The sequence below is a fragment of the Parus major genome, chromosome 1, assembly GCF_001522545.3.
Source record: "Parus major isolate Abel chromosome 1, Parus_major1.1, whole genome shotgun sequence".
NCBI lineage: Eukaryota > Metazoa > Chordata > Aves > Passeriformes > Paridae > Parus > Parus major.
Window position 1 is genome coordinate 2,582,280 of NC_031768.1, and position 4,968 is coordinate 2,587,247.

General features: G+C 40.6%; 1 long non-coding RNA gene across 1 annotated transcript in view; it reads left to right on the forward strand.

Moving 5' to 3' along the window:
- Nucleotides 1-2,335, forward strand: part of LOC107204807 — a 7,777-nt gene extending 5,442 nt beyond the window's left edge. The window contains exons 3-4 of the long non-coding RNA XR_001521746.1: nucleotides 446-510; nucleotides 2,156-2,335. This is a non-coding gene — a long non-coding RNA (uncharacterized LOC107204807). The remainder of the gene's footprint in view (nucleotides 1-445; nucleotides 511-2,155) is intronic.
- The last annotated feature ends 2,633 nt before the right edge of the window (nucleotides 2,336-4,968 follow it).

Genomic DNA, 4,968 nt, shown 5'->3' on the forward strand with positions numbered 1-4,968 from the left:
TATTATATTATATTATATTGTATTATATTGTATTATATTATATCCCATTATATTATATCCCATTATATTATATTATATCCCATTATATTATATCCCATTATATTATATCCCATTATATTATATCCCATTATATTATATTATATCCCATTATATTATATTATATCCCATTATATTATATTATATTATATACAATCTGATGATGCAACACTTAAGGAAGGTATAAAGAGCAATAAACATTGATATAATGTGAGAAAAAGCTCCCTGAAACTGTGGTAAAGCAGCTTTCAAGATGTCCCAGAGACTGAAATTTTAAACCCATTTTAAAGTGGGTAAATTATTTTCCTCAAACACATTTTCATGTATTTTTTTTTTCTTTTATTGGTTCTCTAATCCATTATTTTAGGTGCTTTTTAAATGGGATTCTCTGATCTTTATCTGCTTCCAGGTGTATTGGAATTATTTCTGCCTGGTGTCTGCTCTTGGCTGGCAGGACAGGGCAGGGCCAGCAAGGTGAGCACACCTTCCCTGGGAGGGTTTTGCTGATTCCTGGTGATTTACTGCCATGATTTGAGCAAATATTGTTTTGTTGCTTTATTCCTAAACTTCTCTGGGAGTATTTTAAGGCAGATACAATTTTTTAAATGTATTTTAAGGCAGATACAATTTCCTACGTTTCTAACCTCTTCTTGTTAATATTCAACTTCTGGGATCCAAGCAAAAATGCAGAAAAAATGAGTTTGATGCTTGGTTATACATTATTGTTCCTTACTCTTCTGGGAATCAGTTTTTCTTTTTTTGTTGTCTTCCTCTCTTTTCCTTTTTTTTGCATATTTTCCTTTTTCCCTTTCCCCCTTCCTTCACCCCTTATTCCCTTTTTCCCCTTTTTTCCCCCTTCCATGGCCCTCTTTACCTTTTTCTTTTCCTCCCTTTTTCTCCTTTTCCTCTTTTCCCCTTTCCTTTTTTTGCAATTTTTCTTTATTTCCATTTTTCTTTTTTTTTTTTTAATTTTCTCCTTTTTCTTTCCCTTTCCCACCCTCCCTATTTTCTCCCTTTTAAGTTTTCTCCCTTTTAATTTTTTTCTTTTTTTCTCCCCTCCTTTGCCTCTTCTCTTCCTTTTTTTCTCTTTCCCATCATCCCCATTTTTTCCTTCTTTTCTCCTTTTCCTCCTCCAGGTTGATAATTTCTACCCTGCTGGGTAGAACCTGCCAGGCGAGGAAGGAGACGTGGTTTGAGCATCAGCAATTCCAAATTTAAAATAATCTAAGATTAAAAAACTCTCTCTGAGTCAGTTCCAGCAGGAAGTTGAGCCTCCACTTCCTAAATCCAAAGAGGATCCTTGACATTTTGGTCCAAACCCTTCCCAAAATCCATTATTTGAGATGAAAATGTACAGAATGTCAGATTGGGAATAGTTTAATTTTATCTGTGATCAAAGTCTGGCAGTGACTGACTCATTTTAAGGGTAGATTTCTTCATTTCCAGATACCTCCAGCAGTGTATTTTATTAAAATAACAAAAATTAATGCCTATTCCATTTTACAGTAGGAAAAAAGCGATTTAATTTGATGCCTGAATTTGTTCATTATCTGTAAAGTTGAACAAAAATGTTTTGCTTTTTTTTATTTCAAGTCTCCAGATGAACAAAGCATTTGTTCTCATAGCAAAATGCTTCATTAATTTATTTTGAAAATGTGAGGGGGAAAAAAAACCCTGTGAATGGAAGATTCTGTTCTGATCTGTGAAGTGCTGGGATTTAAATTTTGGGAATTTTTTCTCTGAGACAGTTCACTGGATTGATCTTGTTGTAATTATCAGTTCTAATCCACAGATTCCTCAGTAATTAATAATGAAAGACCTAAAATAAATGATTTTTTTACAAAACTAGAAATACACTTGGAAGATCGTATTTGTATGGCCGTGCAGATTTCTTGGCAAATCAGTCAGAGCTGACACAAAGAGAGAACAAACACTCCCTAAAAAGGAAAATTTTCAAAATTTTTTGGAATTTGTTATTTAAATTTATGACATAAAGCCACACTTTGCCAGTTTCCTGGGAAATTTCAGTGTCATTTTTGGTGACAAAAGGAAGTTGGAGTCTTGAAGAGGCCAAATTATTTTTGTGCATTGAACTTATCCCTCTTTCTTTTGAATCCAGGGAGTTTGGAAATGATGGCATCTCTCTTGGAGTCATTTTCCTGCATTTCACAGGAGGAAAAAATTCTATGTGGGGATGAAATTATGAATTTTCTCCCTCTGTCCTCATCACGGAAATTTCACGGTGGTGATTTGTCCAGCCAAGAATTTTAAGCAATAAATTTGGTCATGCTCTATTTAATATATTTATTAATAGTAATTCTGTGGTGATGATTTGTCTGGCCAACATTTTTAAGTAATAATTTTGGTCATGCTTTATTTAATGTATTTATTCATAGGAATTCTGTGCATGTCAGAGAAATGACACATTAAGCTGTAAAAAAATGGCTCAGCATGGCTGAGCTCCAAACTCCTGATTCCACTGGCCCTGCCCTGTGACCAGGAATTTTGTTGGCTTCCCCTGTGGACTCTGCACTTGTTTTTATCCCTCCTTTCCAGGAATCTTTTGTATTTCCATCCCTGGAGGTGCCCGAATCCAGGCTGGACATTGGAGCAGCCTGGGGCAGTGGGAGGTGTCCCTGCCATGCCAGGGCTGGCTCTGGGTGGCCTTTGAGGTTCCTTCCAACCAATTCCAAGTGATTTTGGGAAGAGCTGGTCCATGTTCAGCATTCCTGAGCAGAGATTCAGGAGGCAGCTCCATTATCCCATCCAGCTAAACCAAAAAATGTTGCTGTGAAGAGGAAGTAACTTCCACCACCATCTGAGCAAGATTCCTTGGAATGACTCCAAAGTGTGACAGTTTGGGTTCCCCAGCCCAAATCTCACTGGCATTCTCACGTTAGAGACTTCTCATTGTGATATCATCATCTGCTTTTCAAAAATGCCATTTTAAATTTGATCAGAGTTACATTTTGGGAAGATTTGGGAAGATTAAAGAGCGATTGTGGGGATGTGATGCTCCAGTGAGGGATTTGGGACACGATGATGGGGAAGTGACCAGGGAAAGTGACTGTGAGGACTCATCCTGGTGGGCCAGGAATGTTCCTGGAAGGAGTCCAGAGGACTCCAACCCAACACGTGGAGGAAAATTTGGTGGGATGACAGCTCTCCAGCAGTTCCCACAGTTTAAATTCTCCAGGAAAGTCAGTGCAAATGATTGCCTGTGATTGCTTTGGCTGTGAGTTTGGAGCTGCTGCCTTTGATTTAAAAAAAGAAAAAAAGGAAAAACAGGAGGGAGAGCTCTCCCTGTTCCTTCCCTCTGAAAAAAAAAAAAACCCAAAAAGCAGCTGATGTTATCAGAAACTCTGGAGTTCTTACTCTGTGTGGATGACACGTGAGCTGGGGAGAAGGAGGGATGAGCTGTGGTTTGTAGTTGTGAATTTGCTTGGAATAGAAACCAGATTTCACACTTGAGGTGAAATAGGAAGATCCGAGTCCCTCCGGAATTCTGTTTCTGGATGTGATGTCTGTGGGCTCCCCATGGGAGACTCTTGGAGCATCAACAGGCAACAAATGGGGCAGTGGAAGAGGTAAAATAACTGCACCTTTGTGCTGGAGTCACCATTGGATTATAATTTCTGGAAATCCAGAGGATCTGATAAAACTGTGAGAATAAATCAGGAGGAAGAAGCTGGAGCTAAACCCACAAAATGAATCGGGAATGTCTGACACCGCCTCTCCCCTCCAAAATGCCAAACCCTAGAAATTTAAAATCCACTCAGGACATGATGAAAAAATAACAGCTTTCAGATCTTGTCTTTAAGAATTATTTTCAGCTCAAAGCCCAGATTTGTGCCTGCTCTCCACGTGCTTGTTTCCAAAGAGGTGTTTGGGAGCTGAGGGAACAAGGGTGGAAGAGAAGCCAACTCCTCGTGTTTTAGGTTTGATTTATGGCCTAAAAAGTGCCTGAGTGAGGTAACCTGGTGTTAAGGAGGCAGATATTCTGAAAAGAAAGATATTTTGATGGGCAAGGAGTACCACAAGAGTAAAAATTTCATGTTTGGCAGCCAGAAGCTCTGGTGGTGGCTGCTGAGGCACGTCCGAGGTGCCCAGAGCACAGGAGACAAATTACATCGAGCCTCTCATTCACACCCACATCAAAGAACTGGGGGAAGTGGCATGAATTCACCACTTCAAATCTACAAAAAGCAGGAGGGACAGATATCCCAGGTTTTCTGGGAATAACACAGTGCATCCTCCCAGAGCTGTGCTCTGCTGGACAGCAAAGATCAAACAACTCCAGGTGGGGAGGTGAAAAACTTGGGAATTATTTCTGCCTCAGCCTGAGGGCTGCCATTTAGCCAGGAAATACCTTGATGGATAGGCTGGGCCCAGGGAATGAGGGATTTTCCATTCTTCCATGAAAAAACCCAAAGATTTCACAGAATCCTAGAATTATAGAAGTGTAGCATCCTAGAATGGTTTGGGGTAGAAGGCACCTTAAAGATCACCCAGTTCCACCCCCTCTGCCAGGGCCAGGGATCCCTCCACACTCAAAGCTGAAAGTTGGGCTCTTGGGAGAATTCCAGAGCAAGTCAGGCCTTGGCAGAGGGGCTGGAGCTGTCGGTGCTCTTGTGGCAGGGTTTGTTTTTTGGGAGAGGTGGGATGTGGCTTTGGACATCCCTGGGCTGAAGAGAGCCCTGGTTCCAGGCCTTCCCCCTCCTAAATAGCCCAGGATGGTGCCCTGTGCCTGGAAACAGAACAGGGACTTCAGGAATCTCATTCTTCCCTGGTTTGGGAAGGCCTGAGTGACTTCTTTAACTCCAACAGAGGAACATGAGCAGCCCAGATTTGAAACCAAAAACCTTGAAGTGAACTTCAAACCATCTGTTGATGCTCTTGGATTTTCCAGCACCTCGTTCCTCCTGGGTCTGG